We start from the raw sequence: 27,732 nt of genomic DNA, 5'->3' as shown, positions 1-27,732 counted from the left end.
TGGAGCCCATGCCAATGTAGGTTCTGTTCAACAGGCCAATGAGTTTCTGTTCAACGCAGTAAGCAGTTGGAGCCTTTCTCCATAATATTACCTCTAGTTGAAAGCCCGGATGCAAATGTCATAGTTGCCACAAATGCAGATCGTTCTAGAAAATACTCTCAAGGCTTGGCTCTCTTATGTGACAAAGTAGGATCAACATTTTAGAGGAAGAGTAAAGATGCACAGGATGGGAGAAATTCCAGAGCATGACAGAGCACAGGAAATAATGTCACAATATGTAAGTGCTACTGTGGGGCTCGGCATGGGGGTCAGCCTCACACTGTCTTCCTCTTCCTTGTAGGAGAAATTAACCCAGACCCACAAGGATGTTAACTGAAAGTTCTCTTCATTTTGAAGCATGGGGGTCGCTAACATGGTTGATCTAATCAAGTATCTGTTATTCCTTGGGGAGAAAATAAAAGGATAAAAATAAATGCTTACTGATTGAATTTTACTCCTCATACATGCATATCATCTCCATTCAGAGTTGGAAAATACAGTTTTGAAATCCAGTCGTGCACACTTCTACACTGATGTTTTAAATAAATAAACGTCTTTTGGCATTGTGTTGTTAAGAGCAGCAAACTTCACAGTGGGTACAGTATGTATTACTAAAATAAAGATAAGCTAACCAAATTAAACTCTATTACAAAAATGCTTAATACTAATGAATAATGCAGAGCCCTGGAAAAAGCGTCCTTTGATATTTCCTTATAATATTTGCCTTCCTGTTTTAAAGAAACAATAACATGAAGCTACCAACCCATGAGAAATTGATCTTCAGTACTTTAATGTAATTAGGTCTTAATTCCCCCTGTAGTTTCTCTGGATCTGCTTAAGTTTTGTAACCAATTCAAAGCAGTGTTTTAATTATTACAACATGTAACTTAATGGGAGTTCTTTAGTATCTCAGTGCAAACACCTAACAAATCCCTTCCACCCCCATCCTTCTGATGTCTGTATTTAATTTTCAACTTTCCACAAACCAGGCATGCATTTGCCGCAGAGCAATGAAGTAAGATAATCACTGTTACGTATTAACACACATCCTGGGCCTGCCATTTTATGTCTTGGGAGAAAGAAATAAAATCTTCCTGTGTAGAACTTGGAGGTGGCAGCCACTAGCTATCCACTGAGGATATCTGATCTACTCCTGCAGCACATTCCCCTGTTTTCATTCCACATGATATTTTATTTTATTTCAGTTGGTCATAATGAGAAAATTCAGCACGTAGAGCCCAAGTGTTTTACAAACAGAGAACCAGATCCTGTGATTCTTTCAGATGAACAAGCTGTCTTCTGTGTTTGGTTCAGGTACTTCCCAAAGTGTCATAATTCCTTTGGGTCATGAGGGTGTGATAAATTACAGCTACACATTAAGTGGTAAGGTAGGAACAGGAAAAAAAAAAAAGGAGAGTCTCCAAATGGACACATAAACTCATTTGCAAATAAAGGAAGATTCAACTCATTTTTCTCTCTCAATAGATAGTCTCTTGTTAGGCTAAATGCAGTCTTTTGTTTTCTCCTTTAAAAAAAAAATTGTGAGTACAGATTCAGCTAACTACAATGTCTGTCCCAAAGGTGACATAGTCATTAGGAACTGGCAACGGATTCGAATAATCTTTGTAAGTCAGTATTTTGTTTTGTTTTATTTTAGGGATTTGTTGCTGTTGTTGCTAGAAAAAAAAAAGCTTCTAAGAGAACTAGATTAAAATATATGTTTCACTAGAACTAGTGTCTCTAGTGAGTCTAGTCTTATGTTAACATTAGCTGATCAGCATTTTCTAAACCCCAATTCCCAAAGATATAACTTCATGTCTTTTTGTCTGCTTATTTTTTTAATGAAAGAAATAGGCAAAATAAATGCATTTGGAATTACTAAAAGAAGTGTACAAACTATAGTTGAGAAAAAGAGTAACTAAATCATGCACATAGTTGCATTTGTTTCGACCAAAGCAGATAGGGAAGGCCCTGAGCTCAGTTATAAAGTAGGTAACATATGCCCTCAGAGGCCTTCATTCTGACCCATCCAGATATCCAACTGCCAGAATCTCCACACGTGACTGCAGACTAACCTCCTTGTTATGGTTTCTATCTTCTCCCTTACCTAGTCCTCCAGATGACATGTTCTACTTTTTCACAGCCCTTAAAAAGTAAAAGAAACTACTTCAAAATAAGATGTGAATTTTACTGATAATCAGTGGAGCCTATCTGGGAGGTAATAGGGTGGCAACTTCTGGAGATATGCATTCAACTCAAAGTAAAGATAGAGAAATCATCAAATTCCAGGACTAGGACTAGCCAGCACTTAGCCTTTTGGGAAAATAAAAGGAAATATATATTTGTAAAGAACTTCCAATGAGCCAAACAACATGCTAGGCATTTAATCATCCAATTATCACAGAAGTTTCAGAAAGTAGATCTCATGTTTTATATATGGAAAGTGAAACACAGAAAGTCGCTGGCTTAAATTGTCAATAAAAGCTTTCAAACTGCTGCACATTTTCCAATAACTCAACTTTATTTTTTTTTTTTTTTTTTTTTTTTTTTTTTTTTTTTTATTTTTGGGACAGAGAGAGACAGAGCATGAATGCGGGAGGGGCAGAGAGAGAGGGAGACACAGAATCGGAAACAGGCTCCAGGCTCCGAGCCATCAGCCCAGAGCCTGACGCGGGGCTCGAACTCACGGACCGTGAGATCGTGACCTGGCTGAAGTCGGACGCTTAACCGACTGCGCCACCCAGGCGCCCCACCAATAACTCAACTTTAAAGCCATCATGTACTGAAGTAGGAACATGTAATTTCTGGTACCGGATCATGAATTGGTGCCTCCGACCACATAAAGACCTACTCTACCATTTATATTTTTTTCTCCATTTTTATTATTTTCATCTAATTCCTCCTCTATTTTTCTAAACTTCTCCAATTAAGTTATTCTCCCACTTCCTCTTTGATAGTACTTTCTCAGATGCTTACATATATTGATTAATTTCACTTTTTCTTCCCTTTTACATAGAACAGAAATAATTAATTTGGGATCCTAAAAGCCCTGAAAAGTACGTACACATTTGGAGAGGTAGGGAATCAATTCCAATCTATTAGATCCTCAAAGGGATCCTTGACCAGAAAAGTTTCCAAAACTCTGGGTAGAAGTGGCTCTTCATCCAACATGGCACTGAGATCCTTGAGTGTTCTTGAGAACTATTGTTTTTTTTTATTTTGACTCTACTACAAACTGTGAAAGTCCAGTAAAACTCTAGGGCTAGACATTGTGACATATGTTCAGATTACTTGCATGTGAAAAAAAAAGTGCTTCGGGTGTTAGCTGCTGTTACACAGAACTGTCAAATGGTATCCCAAGATGTCCATTCTCAAATCCTCTTCTGCATAATTTCCGTGATGGAATTTTGCAGATATAATTCAAGTCTCGAATAAACTGACTTTAAATATGGAGATTATTTGAGAGAGATGGATGTAATCACACAAGCCCTGTAAGAGCAGAGATTTCTCCAGCTGGTAGTAAAAAGGAACCTGAGAGATTTGAAAAGTAAGAAGTAACGACATAAAAGAAATTCTCTGTTGCTGATATCAGATGGAGAAGGCCATATGACTGGGACCTGGGAGTGGCGTGGAGGAGCCAATGGAGTGGTCCCTGGTTGTTAGCCAGCAAGATAGTAGGGACCATCATCTATTACCATAGGGAAGCAAATCCTGTCAAAAACCAGAGGGAGCTTAGAAATACATCTTACCTTAGTCAGGACTCCACATGGGTGCTCAGTTGGCTGACACCTTGACTTCAAGTCTATAAGACGCTCAGTAGAGGACCCAGTTAAAATCTGACGGAATTCTGACCCAACAAATCGGTAAGATAATGTTTTTTTTTTTCATTTTAAGGCACTAAATTCAAGGTAATTTGTGACATAGCAATTGTAAACTCATACATTTGCTAACAGACCTTTTCTCTATCTATCTATCTAATTTATCTATCTATCTATCTATCTATCTATCTATCTATCATCTATCTATTTTTATGGACTCAGGATACCCATTTACCTAAATTTAACAAATTCAAAACTGCAAACATCTTAGTGATTTCTCACTCTAGTAGAAAATTTTCTCCCAGCCAAAAATAAAATAAGATAAAAGAAAGAAAGGTGAATTATTATGTTTGTCATTTCCTACAAAAAACCTACTTTTGGGGGGCAAAAAAAAGTCCATTTCATTACTCTAAAGAATGAACAATGATATTTAAAGTTATAGGAAAGAGATGATCAGTATAATTTCACTATTTGTTTATTAAATAACTTCTAGTATCTTTTTATATGTTTACGTTGCTTTATATGTTCCCTTTGCTTACATTCCCTTTATGTAAATTTGTTCTGAATCAAATGAATTGAAGAGACCTAATGTTTTTTTTTTTGTTTTAATTTTTTAACGTGTATTCATTTTTGAGAGACAGAGGGACAGAGCACTAGTGGGGGAGGGGCAGAGAGAGAGGGAGAAAGAATCTGAAGCAAGCCCCAGGCTCTGACCTGTCAGCACAGAGCCTAATGCAGGGCTCCAACCCACAGACCACGAGATCATGACCTAAGCCAAAGTCAGACACTCAACCAACTGAGCCACCCAGCTGCCCCAGAAGAGACCTAATGTTTAAGTAATATAAGAATAAGTTTGGTTGTTTCCTGTAAATATAGATTTCCAAGCACTTTCAAAGGAAAATTATGACTCAGTTTTCTGGGGTAAATTAAAAAAATCTCTATTTATTCACACCATTCCAAGTGGTTTTATGGCCATACATATTTGGGAAACTCTACCTTAGAACAATTGCAAATTTATTGGAAAACCTGACCTGCTTATCTATAACATGTGACATTAAAAGGAAAAAAAATGTCTATGCCCAGAGGAAGTTTCTATGTAAATACACCATGTCGCATACAGTAAATTAAGAACATAGCCAATGGGAATGAGCATTGGAATCCACTAGAGAAAACCTTTACCACAGACCATTGTGGTCAGAGAAGATCTACTTTGTTCAACGAACCAGAAACCAGATTGTTTCAAAAGCATGAAACCAAGAAATTCTAAAGTGCATTCACCAAAACACGGTTCCAGATAGCTTCCAGCTAGCACAGAGCATAACTGCAAAAAAATGGAGCTTGCTTTCCATGTGTACTTTTTGTGTTTGGCATTCTTTGCATATTTTGTGCCTCACAATCTTTCTGTTCTAACTTTCTGGGGCATTCAACAATCCTTCTCAAAACCTTGCTATCAGGAAACTTGCCCAGTATTCTTAAATGCTTCTGTATAATTTTACTTTACATTTTACTGTAACGTTTTAAACCATCTGTTAATTCAGACAGGATTTGCAGAACTAGTTACACATATAGAGATAGTCTAATATTTCGGGAATGAATTTTAAAGGGATTTTCTTTCACATCTATAAATAATTTCACAGAAAAGCATTTATATAAGCCCTGCCAAGCTTAATGTCATTTCACAAATAAGCTCTAGCTCTTGATTTGGCTATTTTTAGAGCTCCTGAACATTCTATCAATCGATACACATTTATTGTAAAATCCTCAATAATTAACTTATATCAGTTACCTTTGGATAACACCGAAAAAATATATATTTCTATCAAGATAAATATCCAGCTGTTTACTTTCTATTTATTTTAGCATAAAGCATCATTTATAATGCATTTTGATGCTTAGAATTCCTTAGTTTTTTTACATCATTGTTGATGTTTAGTAATAAAAACACGTACGTGTTTATGCATTTAAAAGATGTGTATTGTTAAGTACAGATGCCACAAAACTCCAGGAAAAAGCTGCCTAAAATATTCAGGAGAGGCTTGACCATTTCTACTTTGCAGCAGTCGATGTGTATTTTTACCCTTGTTTTATAGATGAAGAAAATTAGGTTCAAAAGAGTTAGTGGGGTGCCTGGGTGGCTCAGTCGGTTGAGCTTCCAACTCTTGATTTGGCTCAGGTTATGATCCCAGGGTCGTGGGGTCAAGCCCCACATCGGGTTCTGTACTGAGCGTGGAGCCTGCTTAGGATTCTTTCCCTCTCCCTCTGTCCCTCCAGTCTGCTTGCACTCTCTTTCTTTAAAATAAAAGAAAAATAAGTAAAAATGGTAAGTAATTTTCTCTAAATCACAATGCTAATCATTGAGAGAATTAGAGGTCAAATAAAATCAATCTCATGCAGAAATCACGTTTTTTTTTTTCTCTACCACAATAACCCCAGGAAAGAGTCAAAGCCCTGGTTGTAACTGCGGGTATACACAGCACATTTCTAAGTAAGAAGTGTTAGTCGAACAAACACAAATAATGAATAGCTGACATTCCTTTATACACACACACACACACACACACACACACACACACACTTAAATACAAAAATGCACTTATAAACTTTTTAAATACAAAGATATTTCAGGGCAATGATAGCTGGTGGCAACCTAACTCAGGTTTCTGTAGTCACATAATAGTCTTTTGACAATATTCACTCAGACATGCAAAGCTATCCAGGTTGTGCAAATGCATCGCAATACAACAAACCTAATACCAGGGAACACCTTTAACCTTTCTCATCAGTGGAACTAAATTTTATTTTTAACAATGCCCACCAGGGGGTGCTGGCACATTGACACTGGATAGCAAAAACATTGGCTACACTGTCAGGTCAAATAAAATACTAGCAATTAACCGTCTTTGACTGAATCTATTACTGTGGATAACTCTAGAGAATAGAAATTATTCACACTTATTGGCTCAGAATTATAGTCCTAACTTTTTTTTTTAAGAATTGTAAAGCCAACTGAAGTTTTTTGTATTTTAATCGTATTTTTTATAAACGTACCTGGGCTCTAAAAGTGGGTTTGAACGAAACAATTTTGGCACAAAATGCTTTTTAGCAAGAGTGGTTGTTAACATAGACGTGGCTTATATCTATGCAGCTATTAAATATCACAAAACAGTTGTGTGTTAAATTATCTAAATAAAATGTATATATAAACCCCTACTGAAGATATTTGGAAACTGAATTCTCCTGTTCTTTAGCAATTTACAAAGTAAAGATATAGAACTTATTTTTAACAAAACACTAAAAAACATATGAAATACTATTTTATGCTATATCTTGGTAACTATTTAACATATAGTTGAATCATTCTGTTCAAAGAAAATGGTCAGCTCAGTAAAATATTATGTTCAACAAGTGGTTAGGTATTTTTAATGCAAAACTATTTCAAAATGAGCTGAATTTTACTGGGAGGAGATGCATTTTGGTGGTAGAAGTTGGACACAGATTTAGATCAGAAGTAGAAATAATCTCCCTCCTCTCTTCATCAGAGATGCTTTTACCAATGGAATTCAAATCATTCAACCAGGAGGAAAATCTATATTCTTCCATCTGTGGGTAAAAGCTATTTGGCTGTAATGTCTCCTTATTCATCTGCAGTTCGGTTCAGTTGATCTGGGGCTAAGTACACTCCAAAGCCGGGCCCTTGATTCTAACCTCAATCTTCCCAAACAGAGGAGAAGCGTTCTTTGTTACAAGGTCCTTGAATAGTTGTGCTCTCCATCTAAATAGTTGTACTTGACTGAAAATAGGTGAGAACTGACAGCACCTGTGTCAATTCAGAACATCATTAGGTTCTTAAGAGAGGAAGTGAGGAGGAATGTATAGGAGGATGTTTTTTGTTTCATAATGTCGGATTCAAATGGCTATAGGACTGTGTCCAAATGTGTATGGAATTAGATCGTCTTCAATTCCACTCTGGATTTATCATTCATCAACGTATCTCAACTCTCCTCAAGCCTACCTATGTGTCCAGCCTACCCTGCCACCTTCCATCCAAAAGTGTATTAACCTTTTTATCATTAGTCTTATTACCTTCATTTATTCACAATGGTCTTTCAAGTTTAAAGAGTTCCTCAACATACTAATAATCAAGCATTTAATGAGGACATTTGCATTCACTCAATTCGGATCCTTCAAAATTTCATAGACTTTAATCACACAGTTTACCCTTCATTTTTCCAGATGAGTCATATGAAATATTCAGCCCTATTATCATATGCAAATTCCTTGATTCTATTGATGCAGTAATCAATCAACAAATATGTATCAGGTGACTGCCGTGCCAGTAACATTACATCAGGAGTTTCAGGGCATAGAAGAAATGGTTCTGCTTCCTAGCCTTTCCCTGCCCCACTCCTTCCTTGCTCCAAAGGTTTTTGGTGCAAGCTCCATCCAATTATTGAGCCAACCACAATAAAGACTGGCAGTGGATTATCAAATCTTATCCTCACCAGCAGGTAGGATTTAGAATCAATCTTACGTTATATTTAGTACGGCAGGGATGAGTTCCAACCCTGCCTTGGTTTTAGTCTATCTGTCACCAGTGTCAGTATCCACTTTCTGCTTCATAAAATACACGCTAATTTTCCACATGATTTCCCAAACTCTACACTCTGGTTTTTCTCTTACTTCATGAGCTACTTCTTTTCAATCTTCTTTGTTTTACCATTTTCTTCTGCTTTCCCTGTATATATCAGAAAGCTTGAAGGATTGAGACAAGACCCCTTATCTTTACCATACACCAGTCCATGAATCAACTCCGGGAGAGATTTCTGAAACAGGAAGCTTCGATTTACCAGACCACAAAAATCACTACTGCCTATAGACTTCTGTCACCATGAACCTCATGTTCATTCTGGAACCCACAATATATTGTACTTTGTGTTGGGGACTATTTATTGATCATCCTTTTTCAAAAAAGTGACCTCTAAAGGTGTAATTTTTCTCTAGCTCAGTTCCAGTCTCCATTATTTCCCTCTCCCCTCGTTCTTATCCTGGTATTAAGGTCAAGTCTACATTTAAAAAATATTTTCATGAATAACTGAAGTTCAACAAACTGCACATACTGAAACTATACCATTCGATTAATTTGACATACGCATACAGCCATGAAACCATCACTGATATCAAAATAATGAGTTTTTGTCACCTCCAAAAGTTTCCTTTTTTATACTACTCTTATAAAGATTGCAATCTAATAAGAAAGAATGAAAGTATGGCATACTATGAGAGACAGCACTGTGCCGTGATCAGTAACAGTAAACACTGATAGAGATGATAACTGGTATAGGAATTCAGAGGAGGGAGATATTATCATGGGAAAGATCACTGGAAATGGCTTCATCACTACCTAGTTCATATGTTTTCTTACAGTTTTTCTCTTTACATTTTATTTGATTATCGGCATTAATAATTATCTTGCATTTTCTTCAGGCATTGATATAAACTATGCACTGAATTCTATATTGGGACTCTTCCGGGCTTTACATAAGGATACAGTGTCTTCTTCTTGGGCTACTAATCCTTCCTCATGCCAAATAATCTTGCGCTTTATATTCCAGATGTAATCACATTATAAAATCACTTAAATTAGAAAAGATCTTGGATTCCCCTCTTGTGAACTCCAAGTTACCATCTTTTCTTTTCCATCATTACTGCAAATACACGAATGTAAGTTTTTATGTCTTCTATTTAGATTCGTGGTTCAAACAGGTTTTAAGTATAAGGATTGTTTTCTTTTATTTTCTGAACTACCGTCTTAGGCATGACTCCTTAAGTTGCCAGCCACAGAAATGATTTCTTGACTCATACAACCTAAACGTCCAATGTTCGTTTGACTTCTGGTGATGTCAGATGTGTAAGCTCTGATTGAGGTCATTATTCATTGGTGCTTTTCTCAAAATTCTTATGTGAACTTATTTTTATGTCTATTACAACCATTTTGTGCTTATGTAAGTGATTTTTGAATCACCATGCAGGTCTTTTTTTCAACTGTATTCTTTCTGAATTCCAAATCTATATGCTGTTGTAGGTAGGTATTTCTTCCCCCATATCTTAAGCTTCCTTTACTTGATCCTTTGTCGTAGCTGCACACTGGAGCAGTATCTTCATGGAATTTTCATGATAACACTTAAATTCCATCTCTTGATAACACTTTGTCCATTCTACTGTCACTATGATTTTGATTATTTTTACTTTCCTTTACAAATCATAACTGCTGCTTATCTCCTATGGTTGAGATCTTCTGATATCCTCCAATCTTTCTTAAAACTTTTTTTTCCCCCAGCAAAATACAGCTTGGCTTTCAAGCTTAGAAATTTCAATCTGCATCTCACTTTTACAGACGAGCTACAAAATATTTTATATGACCAATTTGAGCTTTAGTTTTGGGGAAAAGAACCATGTGCTATAGCAGATAATATATAAATACTTCTTTGTAACATTTACTTTAATAAGAATAGAAGAAATGTGATTGCAATTACATTTTTATCCTATGTCAACCCAATAGATTTAAATTGATTAGAGGTAAAAAGATAGAGAGATGACATATATATGTATATATATATGTAAGTCATTTTAATGTACATGAGAATACATATAACAAAAATTCTTAACCAAACAATAGAAATCTTAAAAGGAGATCCAAATGTTATATTGGGTAGACCTTCAAGCTGATTAATGTTGCCAAATTCCCATTTCTGAGACTCATCACAAATATCCATATTGGCAAGAAGTATACCTCACTCAGAACTTCAAGGCTTTAGAAATTGAAAAATAGTTTCTCCTCATAAAAAATGCTGAGGAACTTCTGGAAAAAGTCTAAAGTGCAGTGCTATGGAAAATGCAAGTGATACAGAATCTGAAATCCTGTATTTGAAACTTCATTTTAATGCTTACTGCTTAACCTTGGACAAATTATTTGCTTGCTCAGATGGAAAGTTAACAATAAGGTGGATTCAAATTCACTTTATTACTTACATGTTATGTGACTTGGATAAGTTATTTTTCTTCTCTGAACCTTGTTTCCTGTACGCATAAAATACTAATGCAAACACTTAAATTCAGAACTATTATGTAAATGAATAAAATTTTACAAAGCTTTAAGCATGATGTCTCTCACATAATGCGGCATATATATATGTATATATATATATATATGTTATATATAGGAATATATATATATATGTTATATATAGGAATATATATATATATATATATATATATATATATATATATACACACACATATCAGTTTCTGAATCAAATTCATGGGGATTTTAAAGGAAGTAGTTAATCATTAAATCCTCAGTGGATCAGATAACTCATATTGAAGAGTTTGCCAAACTCAAGTGCTAGATTTATCATGGGAAAGACTGACAATCAGTACTATCAGTACTAGAATGACCCATGTAGTATAAACAGGGATATAGAGTTGAAAAAAAATATTTACCTAGGGATATGGAAATTAGAGTTATATATATATATACACACATATACATATATATGTGTGTGTGTGTGTGTGTGTGTGTGTGTGTGTATAAACCATATTTATATCATTATAGCCCATAAACTCTCTCTGAGTACTGATAAGTATCAGTAAGGCATCCACTATGACTGACATCTGACAACTGTCAATGGGCCCCAATCACTGAAGAACCTTCCTAAACACGACCACTGCCTGAGAAAGAGGCTTATCCAGGCTCTGCTCACTCAGTTCCCAGCTGTCCTCTTTCGATGCTAATTAACTCCCAGCTGAAAACTGCCTGCCCAAGCTTCTAGAGAGTTTTTCTGGGCCAGTTGACTTTTCTTTCTGACTCCTTAGTTTAAAATTTTTCCTTCTTGATTTTTGTGTTTTTGAAATATAAAGAAGATTGCATGTTTTATTGTATACAGGAAAGAAAGAAAACAGTGGCTCTACATCTTGCTGATATGGTAAGCTCTTACCATTTACTATATGCTAACTTCTATGTTTTTTTCCCACGTGTGTTTGAAATGTTCTGGGATACAGGATTATAGGAAATGCCATGTAATTAGGAGACAGCGAGAATACCCTGCCTTTACAGTTGCCAGTAATGCAAGTTAATGCCATCTTGTGAGATGATCTAGTATAGTCTTTGTCAGCACTTTCGCTAAAAATCCCAATTTTTAGTCATTTATAACATCAACAAAGAGGACTTCAGAGGGAGTAACACCATCTGTTGTTGTTAAGAGTGACATTGCCCAAGGTTAGGCCAGACATGCAGAAACCCTTTCATCTTCAGGATCTCTTGCTTCTCTCTGTTTACCATGAACTTATCTACTTGAGTTGATGAAAAGTATGCAAAGATCAATTTGGAATAAATCCAAACTAGTGAAAATGTTGTGAATCAGCTGAGGGAAGTAATGATTTATCAACTCTTGTTCTCTTTCTTCTGGGTGTGATAACATCATGTATACTAAGAATTTATCATTGTAATTCCCAAACCTATAAAGGTCTTATCTACCCTGAGAAAAACTCCTACAGTTACAATGCCTTTATTCATGTTCTGAAATAACTAATCCCTAAGAAGACACCCCACAATTCAGAGACTGGGACAAATTCAAAGAAACTGAATCTTAAATTTAGAAAAAACATCTATCTAGCACATAAAGAAGTAAGAAAGTAGAAATGATACACCAGCAACCATAGAGTCAGATCAATATATTACTCACAAAAGAAACCATTAAATAGTAAGGTACAAATATCACGCGAGCTTGAACCATCATTTTGTAATCTTGGAAGATAGCGTTACCAGAAAAAGCAGCTAAATCAACTCATTAGGATACAACCAGCAAACTATTGCTGTTATTACTAATAGCATTGCATGTATCTCGGAAGAAGCTTTAAAGTTCATTAATTTTCGCATTTTTCTTCCAAACTTTGGAAAGTTACTATGAAGATCTATATAACTACAATAAACAAATATTTAAATGACTTTAAAAAATAACATCCTCACTTGGAAATCTATTGGGGCAACTCTGAAGCACTGAAAGTATAGATTCTTGTCACCATACGCCTTTTTCCCTTCTCTCTTCATTTTTAGTTTTTATTGCCTTTTTCCATGGTCCTGCCCTCAATGCTTATTATTCCTCCCACACATTTTGTCATTTTTTTATGTGACTATTTCTCAGATGTGTCAGTGGCATCTAGGGATAACAACTAACATCAAGGCTAAAGTTGTTATTAATTCCTGTCCTAATAAACAAAAGGTGACTTTTTAAAAGAATGACCATTCATTGTTTTGAGAATCCTAGCATACAATCTAGCAAATGACTGTCAGAATAATAATTTACAGTTATCTGGTGCCTTAAAATTTACAAAGTGCTTGTCCGCACATAATGTCATCTGATCTTTGCCACAACCTATTGAGAAAAGTTGAAATCAAAGTGACTTGCTGAAGTCATATAATTAAGACATTTGACAAGTTTTAAGTAAAAACTTAAATTTAGAAATTTGATTTAAATCCTATGTATATATATATATATATATATATATACACACACACATATATATATATATACACACACACACATATATATATATATATATATATATATATATATATATATATATGTTTTATGAAAGGTCACTAAACTCAGTTTGTATCCTGTGGAAATTTTCTTCAGTCATAAAGCATCATTCATTTAGTACTAGCAAATATTTTCATTGGAGCAGAAAGAGTAAAGATTCATCCTAAATTAATAAAAAATAACATTGCAAATGAAAATGTAAGACTTTTATGTATTTAGGGGGAGATCAGAAAGGCTATCTTGTGATATGTTTTCCATCAAAAAAACAACTTGACCTTAACTGTAGTTCTAAGGTGAAATCCCCTGGGAAATTTTATAAATGGTTTTGCTTTATTACACTGTTAATATTTGTGATTTAAATATTAACTCATGTTTTCTTTTGATATTGACAAGACGTAGATTGTGCTTAAATACACAACTATTTCAGTCTTTTTGATATAATTGGTAAAAATACCAAAATATGTCAAATAACTTTAAAAACAGATACACATTTACATTTTAAAAAATTTATCTATATATTTAAATGTGTGTGTGTGTATATACACACACACACACACACACACACACACACACACACACACACATAGGCATGCACATTTACATTTCAGTTCCTATTTATTCCCATCAATTCTTCCCTTAGGTGAATACTCATTTCTTATTTACATCTTACAGTTTATTTAAGCCTATATAAGGATATTTGACTATAAACTCCTCAACATGGCGAAATTCTTATTTTGTACTTTCTCACTTATCAATCAAGATAATTGTACTTATTTCATATTATTATAGATATAACTTCTCGTTCTTTATAACAGCCTAATATTCCATTACATAGATTTATTTAACTGAATTGCTATTAAGGGATATTTTTTTCAAAAATTTTTTGCTCTTACAAACAAGGTTATGATAATTCCCCTGTAAAAACATTTACATTCCTATCTGGGTGAATAAATCTGTATCACAAATTCCCATAAGTGGTTAGCTTGGTCAATAGAGTATATGCATTTGTAAATATGATACTGGTAAGTTGCACTGCATGGGGACTGTATACATTAATCTTCCCCACAGTAATACAAAAGGATGCTTATTTCCTCATAATTTCACTAACAAAATTGATTTTTAATTCTTGGACTTTGCCAGTCTGATGTCAAAAATGTTCTTAGTGCTCTTTTTATAATGAAAGAACCTGATGATATTTAAATATGGTTAAAAGTCTTTTGAGTTCACTATTCTGTGAACGCTATACTTTTTCCCATTTTTTCTATTTAGTACATAGTATTTTTCTGAACAATTTCTAAATATTTCTTATGTATGAGGGAGTTTTTAACAAATTGCAAATATTATTACCCCTTCTCATTTTTTTGATTATGTATACATTAGCTTTATTTACCAAGTATTAGATTTTTTACTTTATGTAGAAAAAAATTATTAACTATCTTTCATGATCAAGTTTTCTTTTTAATTTCTCTAAATGTTTATTTACTTTTAAGAGAGGAGTGGGGGAGGGGCAGAGAGAGAGGGAGACACAGAATCCAAAGCAGGCTTCAGGCTCTGAGCTGTCAGCACTGAGCTGACACTGGCTCAAACCCATGGACCAGGAGATCACGACATGAGCTGAAGTCGGACGCTTAACCAACTGAGCCACCCAGGCGTCCCTTTTATGACCAAGTTTTGAGAACTAGAAAGACTATATATATATGAATTATAAATTAATTTGCATGTTTTTCCTGATATTTGTATGATTTCATTTATATGTTTAAATATTTGATCCACTTGGGAACTTACACTGCACATTGTACAACACAAATCTAACTTCCTTTTTTTTTTTTTTCCCACATGGCTGCCAGGCACCTTTAAATGTTACTGAGTTCTGCCTTTCATCAATGATTTCTGAGTTCTCCTTTTTAATATTCTATATTGTTTGATATTATCAATTTTAGGCTTTCTTGCTTTGTTTAATTGTTCTACTAACACAGAAAAGAAAAATTATTTTAATAATCAAAATTTTTTCATATATTTTAATATCATATTGGGCACAGGGAATCATCAAATTGCCTGGAAATTCAGTTATTTATTTTTTAATTTGATAATCTTTTTTTTTAATCTTAATGGAGCTTGAGATTTATGAAATCATTGGAAAGTAGGTAAAGAAAGTTCCCATATGACCTATAACCAATTTCTACTGTTATTCACATCCTCACATTACTGTGAAACATTTCTCACAATTAATGAACTTATACTGATCCACTATTATTATTACTAAAGTCTATACTTTATTTAGATTTCCTCAGTTTCCCCTATTTTTCTTTTCCAGGACCCCATTTAGGATATCATATTATAATTATTAGTCATGTCTCCCTAATTTCCTCTTGGTGGTGATGAGTGGTTTTTATACTTTTCTTGTTTTTGATGGCCTTGACTGTTTTGAGGCTATTTTAGTATCTATGTCCCTCAGTCAGGATTAGTCTAATGTTTGTCTGATTATTAGACTGGGGTAATAAGTTTTGTGGAGGGAGAACAAAGAGATAAAGTAGAATGTTCTTCATCATATTATATCAAGTACATACTATTAGCATAATTAACCACTGTTGATGTTAACCTTGATCACCTGGCTTCATGTAGTATTTTTTAGGTTTCTCTCATGTAAAGTTATTCACTTTATACTATAATTTTTGGAAGAAAACACCATGGGAAGCCCAAATTTAAGGAGTGGGGAGTCACGCTCTCTTGTATAAAACAAATGTGTCGTATCGACTAGACTTTGCTGCTATTCCCAGTCCCTTTTGCCATGAGACTTACAGATTCCACTTTCCAATTTAGCATGTTATTCCCTCATCCTTTTCAGTGAAGTCCTTTCACTCATTTGCAGTACATTTAGAATCTTTTGTTGCATTCTGTGTTCAATCAATAAAATCCCTCTAATTTTTAAATACATTTGTTTTAATTTGTACACCTTAACATGTACACTGTTCCATAAAGTTTCCTGGATTTTGACAAATTCTTAATATTTTGTATTCACCATATAGTATCACACAGAATAGTTTCACTCCTCAAATATTCCCCTACTTCACTTATTCAAACTTCCCTTCCAACCCATGAAACCCTATACATTATTGCTTTTTCCAGGAGATCATATAATTGGGATCATAGAGTATATACCTTTCTCAGACTGACTTCTTTCACTTAGTAATATGCATTTAAAATCCATCTATATCCTTTTATGGCTTGATAGCCCATTTATTTTTATTGCTGAATAATATTCTATTATATGGATGTTTCACAGTTAGTTTATCCATTCACCTATTGAAAGACATTGTGGTTCCTTCCAATTTTTTGGTCATAATAAATAAAGCTGTTATAAACATTCATGTATAGATTTTTGTGTGGAGATATGTTTTCAGATCAGTTGGGTACATCAAATGAGCATAACTGCTGAATCATATAGTGAGACTGTATTTAGTTTTATAAGAAATTGCTAGATTGTCTTCCAACATGGGTGTACAATTTTGATTTCATACCAAAATAGAATGAGAGTTCTTGTTATTTCATCTCATTTCCAACAATTTATATTGTCCTTTATTTATTTATTTATTTATTCATTTATTTAGTATTTTAGTTACCTTAATAGGTATGCCATTGTATCTTGTTTCAATTTGCAAATCCTAAACAACAATTGATATTGAGCATTTATATAAGTTTATTTGCCATTAGCATATCTACTTTGATAGAGTATCCATTCAGATTTTAGGCCCAGTTTTTAATTGGGTGGTTCATTTTCATATTGCTGAGATTTTAAGATTATTTATATATTTTAGGTACAATTTCCTTATGAGCTATATATTTCCTCAGAACCTGCAGCATGTCTTTTCATTCTCTTACCAATGACTTATAATGCAGATATTTAACTTTTAATTAAGTTCAACTTACCATTGTTTTTCCTTCATGGATAGTCCTATTGATGCATTTAATACCAAATACCATTACCAAAGAAAAGGTCATGTACAATTTCTCCTCATTATTTTTTTTTCTAGAAGTTCTACAGTTTGATTTTAGTTATGTCAATGGTCCATTGTGAGTTAATTATTATGAAAGATATAAAGAATTAGTATAATTAATTATATTAATTATATAATTAATAATATATTAATATAATTGATTAATTATATATCAATTATATGATAATTAATATATATTAATTATATAATAATATATTAATATAATTAATTATATATTAATTCTTTATATCAGATTAATATATAGTATATGATTAATTTTATAGATTTATTTATTTTTGCATTTGGATGTTCAATTGTTCTAAGCATATTTGATATCATTTTCCTATTGAATTGCCATTACTCCTTTGTTAAATATCAGTTGACTATTTTTTGCGTCTATTTCTGGGCTGTCCATTCTGTCATGTTGATCTATATAGCTTTTCTTTCACCAGCACTATTGTATCTTATTACAGTGGTTTTATAATAAGATTTGAAATATGCAGGGCGTCTGGGTGGCTCAGTCGGTTAAGTCTCAAATTCTTGGTTTCTGCTCAGGTCATGATCTTATGGTTTCTTGAGTTCTAGCCTGCATGGGGCTCTGTGCTGACAGTGCTGAGCCTGCTTGGAATTCTCTCTCCCTCACTCTCTGCCCCTCCCTTGCTCATGTTGTCTCTGTATGTCTCAAAAATAAATAAACTTAAAAAAAAATATTTGCAATCTGCTAGTGTAAGTCCTTAAACTTTGTTTTTTTCTTCAGTAGTTGATAGGATATTCTTGATTTTTGATGTCCAAATACACTTTAGAACGTGTTTGTCCCACAAAATAGCTTGCTGGATTTTAATTGGGATTTTGTGGAATCTGTATATCACGTTGGGTTGAGAAGAATCCACATCTTAACAATTATTGAACATTACAATCCGTAAACACTGATTATGTCTCTATTTATTTAAATCATTTAAAAAATTTTCATCAATGTTTTGTAGTTTTCCATTTATAGAGCATATATGTGTATGTGTGTGTGTGTGTGTGTGTGTGTGTGTGTGTGTGTGTGTATTAGGTTTATATCTAAATATTTAATTCTTTAGGTGCTATTTATTCTTTAGATGCCAGTTGTTCACTGTTGGCGTACTATCTCTCTACAGTCATTTAGTTCCAGGAATTTTTTATTGATTCTTTGAACTTTTTTACGTAGATAATGATTTCATCTTGAAGAAAATAGAGATTGTTTTTTCTTTTCAACATGCAATTTTTCCCTGTCTTTTTGCATTATCTAGACTTCTAGTACAGTGTAAAATAGAAATGGTGAGAAAGGACATCCTTATTCTTAATCTTAAGGGAAAAGTGCCATTAAACAAATACAAAGTGGGCTACTAATTTTAATAAATGTTTATTATTAGGGTCTGGAAAATCCCCTCATTCCTAATTTGCTGAGAGTTTTTAATCATGAAAATATTTGGATTTTTCAAATGCTTTTTGGCAATTCTGATATAATCATATGAATTTTCTTGATGCATTACATTAATTGATTTTTAAATGTTGAACCAGTCTTGAATATGTGCAATAGTTGGCAATGGTCTGTAATTCTTGTTCTACGTTGTTGAATCTAATTTGCCAATATGTTGTTGAGGAACTCTGAATCAATATTCATAAGGAATATTGTTCTGTACTTTTCCTATCTTGTAATGTTCTTAGCTGAATATATTGTATCAGGTCCTAGAAGTTGAGGTACATAATCTTGTAGTGTGAGGATTTATGTAAATGTGGCCAGAAGTCAGGCTTTGTTTGACATTTGCTGATAGTTATAGATATCAGAGGATTTAGATTCCTCCACCGCCTTTGCTGTCGTCTCCCCTCTTGCCTTTGAACTTCTGTACTGCTGTAGACTGGATTGCGTCCCCCTAGATTCATATGCTCACTGACCTAATGCGACCTTGTTTAGAGTAAGGAAGTAATTAAGGCGAAGTGAGGTCATAAGGATGGAGCCCTAGTCTAATAAGACCACTGTCTTTAAAAGAAAAGACATGAGAGAGCTCACACTCTTTCTGTCATGCGAGTACACAGCAAGAAGGCAGCCATCTAAAGCCGGGAAGAGTTACCAAAAACCAAATTGGCCAGCAACTGCATCTTGGAAAACCCAGCCTCCAGAACTTTGAGAAAACATTTTGCTTTTATTTAAGCCACTCAGTCAGGTATAGTCTACTACTATACTGGAGACTAGATGGCATAGTGGTAAGATATGATGGAGGGGAAGCATTCTATCTAGCAGCTTATGATTTAATCCCAACCTTGACAGACCTGGGTCTCTGACCTACTACGTCCACAAGTGTTTTGCTTATAAAACATCTCCTCTTCTCCTTTGGGAGACGGGAGATTAAGCGGGACGAAGGACAGGAATGCCCTTTGTCCATGGCTCTTGGAGAGAGCCCTGATGAATTATGTTCTCCTGGGTTTCATGCTTTTGTTATGGAGAAGATTCTGGATATGCCGGAAGTTTTCCTCTTCCCACATCCCTACGAGCAACAGGGAAACAGCTGAGAGGATGTTTTTCAGATTGTCCCCATGAGAACCTGGTTGGATTTCAGAAAGAAAAGGTTTTGAAAGTGTAGGGGTCCTCCTAAGACAGTAGCCATGAGAAATTTCTCACTCTCACACTGGTCCATTTTCAACTTCTAGAAATTTCTCAAAATGACTTTTTGAGTTTTCCTACCAATTTATCGCCCTGGAGGCTTCTGCTCCAGGTATGCAGATCTCAGCCGTGACACTCTGGATTCACCAGGCTGTTCAGATTCCTGAGTAGCAAGCCTTCGATTTTCATTTTGGACAGGTTTTTTTTTCTCCTTTTTATAAGAACAGCAATAACAAGTTCCAAGTTGCTTACATACTGAAGCAGAAACCAGAATTCCAGTCTTGTAATTTTTCTATTTCACTTTCAGAACTGGTTTCTCCAAATAACAGAGATAGTGTTTTTACTTAGATCCCATTATAGTTACAAAGTACATTGACATTTTTATGATTCTGAGTCTTTTAAAACAAGAATGTCTTTCCATTTATTCAAGTTCTTTTTTTCTTTTTCTTTTTTTCTGAGAGAGCGAGAGGGAGCACGAGTAAGCATGAGCACGAGAGGGAGAGAGAATCTTAAGCAGGCTCTGCACTCAGCCCAGATTCCAACGTGGGCCTCAATCCCATGACCCAGGGATTAGGATCAGAGCCGAAATCAAGAGTTGGATGCTCAGTGGCCTGAACCACCAAGGTGCCCCTCAAGTTATTTTTTTTTAATATTTATTTATTTTTGAAAGAGAGGGACAAAGTGAGAGCGGTGGAGCAGAGAGACAGAGGGAGACACAGAATCTGAAGCAGGTTCCAGTCTCTGAACTGTCAGTACAGAGCCTGTCGTGGGGCTTGAACTCATGACCTGAGCCAAAGTCAGACGCTTAGCCGACTGAGCCACCCAGGCGCCCCTCTTTTATGTTTTTTCTTATTTCCTCTTCAGTACAGTATTTGTAAAAGACAATTCTTACATATTAAGTTTATTGCCAGATATTTTGTTGTAAAATTATTTATTGCTATTATAAATGGATTTCTTTATCATATCTTCCTACTAGCTTTTAATAAATATGTTCTATTTGTTTCTATATAGTAATCTTATATCCTGCTTCTCAAATTATCTTATCATTCAATTATATTGTTTGCAAACAGATAGTTTTACCTCTTTCTTCTCAATTTTTATGCACTTTTTCCCCTGTCTAATACATATGCCATCAATGTTTAATACTAGTGGTCTGTGTGGCCACTTCTTGTTCCTGACTTTAGTGGGATACGATCAAGTTTTTTCTCCATTAAGCGTGTTCTAGATTTTGTGTTTGAGAAAGGTATTTTTGTCATGTTAACAGATATCCATCTATTCCTATTTAAAGACTGATTTTTTTCATAAACAATGATTATTGCCTTTTGTTCCTTGCCATTTTATTGTTTTATTAAAAGCTTTCCTAGTGTTGATATACACTAGTATTTCTGGAATAAACTCCACTTAGTCATGTGTTTTTATTTTCATATTCTATGGGATTTTCCTAGTACTTTGTTTATGATTTTTATTAATAGTGATAAGCGAAAATTCTTTTAATTTTTGTATGCTAAATTTGGAATCAATGTTATACTTGCCTCATACATAGGGTTTGGAGGTTTTCTTTCCTTTTTCTATTTTCTGAAATAGCTTAAATAGCATGGGAATCATCTTCTGTTTAAATGTCTGATTAAATTTTCTTGTGAAAGACTCGGCTGTGGTATTTTTGCTTAAAAGTGGATCTTTAATAACACCTGTTGGAATTAATTTCTAGGCCCAAGATGGAGTCACCCCTGCATGTGGTGTCACATCAGACAAACAAGACTTATACAACTTTTGTATCCCTGTGAACATTCCGCTTTACCAGAAACACAGTATTCTTAGTCGGACGATCCCCAAAGACAAGCTGAATCTGGGTCTCATCACCCCAAACAAGGTTGACTGTGTGGTCCCAGCCAACCAGATATTTTTTATGTTTCATTGTTCTTTATTGTGTATCCTATAAAAGTTTCCTGACATCCATTCCACTTTACAGTTCTCTGAAAGGAGACTGTTCATTTCATGAAGTTTTAAATAGTTTGTTTGCATTAGAGAAACTGCTCTATTTAATGATTTTTAACACACTCTCCATGGCCACTATGGATGTTGATATTTTTTAGACCTTAAATGTCTCATGAAGTCAATTTTGATAAATATAGTTTCCTAAAAACATCTATTTTTTTCTTTTAACATTACTCAGTACTCCTAATCTCCTTACCTTATCCATTTTTATCCAGTTTTTCAAGTTTATGTATGTCATGCAATGTAGCCTTCTCATTCCTTTAACTTTTGTCTTTGCTTAAATTTTTTATTTGGGTATAGTTGACACATAATGTTACATTAGTTTCAAGTGTTCAGCAGTAGTAATTCAGCATCTCTGTACGTTATGCTGTGCTCACCCCTCAATGATATTTATTTATTTCTATTTGACTTTCAGAACACAAATAATTTTTCTGCATCTACTGAGATGATCATATGATTTTTATCCTTTATTTTGTTGATGTGGTGTATGACACTGATTGATTTGTGAATATTAAAAATGATAATTGCCAGGGGCACCTGGGTGGCTCAGTCGGTAAAGTGTCCCACTGTGGCTCAGGTCATGATTTCCCAGCTTGTGGGTTCAAGCCCTGCATCAGGCTCTGTGCTGACAGCTTGGCGCCTGCAGCCTCCTTCACATTCTGTGTCTCCCTCTCTCTCTGCTCCTCCCCTGTCTTTCAAAAATAAGTAAATGTTAAAAAAAATTTAGAAAGTGATTAATTGCCAGAGGAAATGGGGATGGGAGGAATGGTCAAATAGGTAAAGGGGGGTGGGTAATACAGGCTTTTAGTTACGGAATAAAGAAGTCTTAGGAGGAAAGGTACAACATAAGGAATATAGGGAATATAGCCATTGATACTGTAATATCATTGGATGGTGACATATTTCTTTGTGGAAAGATAACTTTTTCTAGCTTTGTCATTAATTCACAGAACTTCATTTGGCAGTATGATTAGTTTGTTGCAAGCTAATATATGGTTAATGTCTGTGAATATTCCATGAATATCTGAGGTTTTTTTTTATTTTTATGATTTTTACAGTTATATGCCATCATCCATGTGCTGATTATTTTATGTTTATATTTTATTTTCTTACTTTAGTCATCTCTTGTGAACCGAGAAAATTAGTGTTTCCTATTACGATGAGTTTCTCTGTATCCAAAGTTTACCTTTTTTGCTTGCTTTATGAATGTTGATGTTACCTAGTACATAGTTATGCAAATGTCTGGGATCACATGTAAATTGCACACTCCCTTTTTGCTTGAGTCTGCCTAACATACCTTCATTTCTCTTTTTATTTTCAAACTTTCTCAACCACTGTCTTATCTGTGTCTCTCTACTGTATTCTGGATTTACAACCTGGTTTAGGGGTTTACTTTGTGTCCTACTTCACAAAACCTTTCTTTTAATGTGTGTTCTTACTCTGTTCATAGTTACCATATGGCAGATATATTTCATGTTAGCTCTGTCATATGATTTTAGGTTATAGTGTTGGTTTTTATAGTTTTAACATACAAACCCCACTAAGATTTTCATTGCCATGTGCACGTGTGTGCAGGTGCTGTAGTATAGAGGAATGTCTGTATTTATTCTGTACTCTAAAATCATATTTTATACAATAATATTATATAACAATTTGTTAGATAGAAATTCAGTCACCCCATTTCTTCAATATTTATCTTTCTAAGTACTTTGAAATGGTATTAATCTATCACTTGACTTGTCAGTGATTAGAGAAGAGACATTGAACTTACTCTCTTAACTTCTTTACTACTTTTCCCAAGTTGTGTTTTGTCATTTTTACATTGTCACAGCATCTGCATTTACATTCTATTTTGGGACCTAATCCTACACTTTTTTAAATATTTTTTTCAAATGTCTAATATCAGTCCTATCTGTAATTTCTCCAGACATCCCTTTATTACCTATAATTTATCTTAAATAGTGCTTTCATGAAGAAATCATAGGGAAAATTCTCTTTGATTTCTTTTCTTAAACGCTTATTTATTTATTCTTTAGAGACATAGAGACTGAGAAGGGGAGGGGCAGAGAGAGAGGCAAACAGAATCCCAAGCAGTCTCTGTGCTGTCAATGCAGAGCCCCATGTGGGGATCAAACTCAGGAACCATGAGATCATGACCTGAGCCGAAATCAAGAGTGAGAGGCTTAACCAACTGAGCCACCCAGGCACCACAACCTTGATTTCTAACAGGTACAGAACTCTCTGCAGGTTTCAAAGTTGTAGAAAAGCTTGACTCATTATCTACTCCGTGGCTGATACATTTTCCCCTTAATATCTGATTGATGTCCCATTCTCTTATGACATTAAAGGTTACCAGGAGAAACTGACCAGCCAGATATTTTTGCTCCTGTATAATGATACACATTTAAAGCTCCACATATGTGTATTCTGTGCTTGCCCTGGGTCCATAATATACTTTTCTGTATCATCCCAATTTTAGCATGTATCTACAGAAATGAGCAAGCAGTTTTTGAGTAGATTTAATCAAATCAAGACCATCATAATTTTCTAAATAATAAATTAAGATACCAGTTAAAATAGAGCATGTAATTTTTATGTAAACTGAAGTTCCCTAAAACACTTACATTTAAAGCATGCTAGAATAAACTGGCATATCTATTTCCAAAGTTACCAGATTCATAGACATTGATTGAGATTTACAAAATTTCAAATGGTCTCACCTATATATACTGTCTTCTTTTCCCATTTAATAATGAGAGTTCCTTGGCTGTAATATTAATATTTACCAAAGTATTTCCCATTACATACTGGAAAAATCATCACTGATTCCTTTCCAACAATTACTCTGTTTTATATTAAACATAACCTTATATCTAGGTTTTACATTAATAGGGAGAGCTCTAAGACAGTTTTTCTTCCTTCTTAGTCTGGAATGCAATTCACAGCTTATTTTGTCAGGGTTTTATAGATCTGATAACCTATAAGTTATGAGGTTTTGATAAATAATTTATTTTCTTTTAGCAGTTATTCACTGAACACATGCTATCTGCTAGGCACTGTGCTAAGCTTTGGGAATATGGGAAGGAACAATGCAAATCAAGCCAAAGCCCCCCGCATTGAAAACTGGTGCCATGTCAGGTAAAATGCAGCCGTGTCCCACTTGCTGGGAACATTAGATGCTACTGGCTCACAACAGCATCCATCCTTGGGAATTGCTCTTGGCCAGAGGGACTTCTTGACCCAAGTTTACCATTCCTTCTTCCTGCCCTCCAATCTGCCCCCAGGAGGAGTAGCCACTCTGAATGGTCAACTCAGCTCCAAACATTCGTATGAGACCAGCTAAATCACAGTTGCAACTGCATTGCCAATCAGTCTCCCCAGGTTCAATCATGCCTTCCAAACTCTTTTCGTGGTAAATCTCTCAACAATACTGCCAAATAAATCTATAAGTCACCTTTCAACTCAGGATCTCTTTCTAAGAAGCCCATTCTATGACCCTCTTCACGACATTGACATCCCATTTGAGGAACACAATAATAAAAAAAGCAAATTGCTGGTAGCGATAGATGTTAAGAATAATTAGGAAGCATCTACATGGATTGGAAGTAAAATTCTTCCTTGTGTGCATTTGTATTTATGTGTATGTGTGTCCCAAGAGTCCATATTTTAGACTGAAACATATGTAAATAAAAATCCTGAAGCTCCCATTATCAGCAAAGTCTTAATAGTTTGTTCGTTGCTCTGAGCTAAGCAGATGTTATACATGCAAATAAAATTAGAAGACCCAAATGAGAAAAATAGGAATCACAGGTTTCTAGTTTAGAAGTGCCTAACTAGTGATGGCAATAAACTTTGAATTATAAAATATCCTGTCGATATGGGAGAGCCTACAGCAGTACTTTACTAAAGTAGTGTTAACATAATTTGTGTTACCACATAACTATGAAGCTGGAAGCCAGAGCCATAGGGCAACCTGGATCAGTTTCCTAGATAGCTTCGGGATATCCTCTGCATCTCAGCCCACTCTGCCAGCAAAGTTCACACAAGGACCCCCACTTAGCCGAGCTAATTCATATTATGTCTAAAGAGAGAACCAACATGAAGTCTTTCTGTCAGTAGATACAGACTTACACATTTGTTTGATGTTAGTTTTGTTTTGAACAGTTGCACTTATCAAACTAGTTGGGGATCAGTGAACACATAGTAACAGTAATTAAAAGGTCTTCACCAGATGATTCCTACAGAAATGTACCCAGTCCCTTACTGACATTTTTGAGAGGGGCTATTATAGCAATTCTACACCCCAGTACTGTTTCACAGGCTGGTTAAACACTTTAACAGTCTGTACTCATTCTCCATCATTAACGTTCTTTAGAATTGTTAGATAAGTTTGATGTTTATATAGTTGAATTTTTACTATTTTAACTGCATTCTCTTGAGGGAAAATGCACACATCCACTAATTGAAATCTAATGCCTGTGAAATTGGCTTGGCTAGAATTTACTATTTTTCTTTTTATATGAGAAAAATATTAGCAAGAAAATTAGTAGTTTAAAGACATTTTCAGTTGATAGGCTTAATATGCTTAAGGAAAAGGTCAATGCTAAACACACTAGGAGTCATAATTAAAGATGTGATAATTACAAGTTACTCATTAAAGTAACTCTCCATTTCATTGTCTTATAATACCAACTTGCGTTACTACTCATGTTATAACATAACAAAAAAAGCTTTTAATATATGTGTTACAGAATCAATATATGTCACTAAATCACACTAGTCCACTCCCCCAGTTAATAAAAATGTATTAGACATTAATTCATACGACTTTGTTAACAGCATTGCAGTTACATGTTAACTGATCTCTGAAATAACTATGCCAAAAACACATGTGCTCATCAATTTCTACTCATCTTTACAGATAATAATGGGACTGCCTGATTACAGACTTATTTAACCAAGGTATATGAAGCCTATTGTTTAATTGGCCCCATAAATCTGTGCTTTGCTGACACTTCTCCAGCCCATAGAAGTCCTCATGCGTCTATCCCTAATAAGAATATAATAGTAAGTAATATAAAATTATTTACAGTATTTAAATTAAGACACAAAATCACCAATATTTTGATACTTCATAAAAACTCCTTTAACTGTAATCATATGAAGCAGCCACTTTACTCATTTCTACTATTTTAATACCTAAAATGGAGAGGTATAGCGTCTGTTGGATTTCTCCAAGTCTCCACACTCTTTGAGAGATTTGATAGAAACAGAAAGGTTCATCTGGGGACACGTGTCAGTAGAAACGGGAAACATTTCCTTGAGGAATAACATGCTGCCTCTTTCATGGTGGCCTCCTGTAGAGATTCATTAAGCGTGCAATTAACAAAAGGAAGCCTCTTCTATTCAAATAGAAAAACTCAATGAACTTCCACCAGGGGATAGTTTTAAAAGTGAGACGTAGATGAGTGTATTTTTTTTTTAACATTTAGAAAATTGCTTTATAAATCACATTTTAATGTGGCAAGTTTCCCTGACATATCTAAAACTTATCTATTTTTATAAACCCAGACCTATAGCATTTGATGCCTATTTTTAAAGAATGCAATAAATATTTCCCATATTCCTCGGACTCATCACTATGAATGTTAAAATTTTTC

The 27,732-nt window shown here is 34.5% G+C and overlaps 1 long non-coding RNA gene across 4 annotated transcripts in view; it reads right to left on the bottom strand.

The window, feature by feature from the left end:
• Positions 1-27,732, bottom strand: part of LOC132670171 (uncharacterized) — a 451,329-nt gene that overhangs the window by 338,733 nt on the left and 84,864 nt on the right. The window contains exon 1 of one of the 4 annotated variants that reach the window (XR_013555997.2): positions 3,789-3,895. The exons of the other annotated variants lie outside the window; for them this stretch is intronic. This is a non-coding gene — a long non-coding RNA (uncharacterized LOC132670171). Of the gene's footprint in view, positions 1-3,788; positions 3,896-27,732 lie in introns of those variants that run through there. 4 annotated transcript variants of the gene reach the window in all.

Source organism: Panthera onca, chromosome B3 (genome assembly GCF_046562875.1).
Source record: "Panthera onca isolate mPanOnc1 chromosome B3, mPanOnc1 haplotype 2, whole genome shotgun sequence".
Lineage (NCBI taxonomy): Eukaryota > Metazoa > Chordata > Mammalia > Carnivora > Felidae > Panthera > Panthera onca.
Note: the sequence above shows the minus strand (reverse complement) of the source record. Positions and strands in the feature narration are given on the sequence as shown.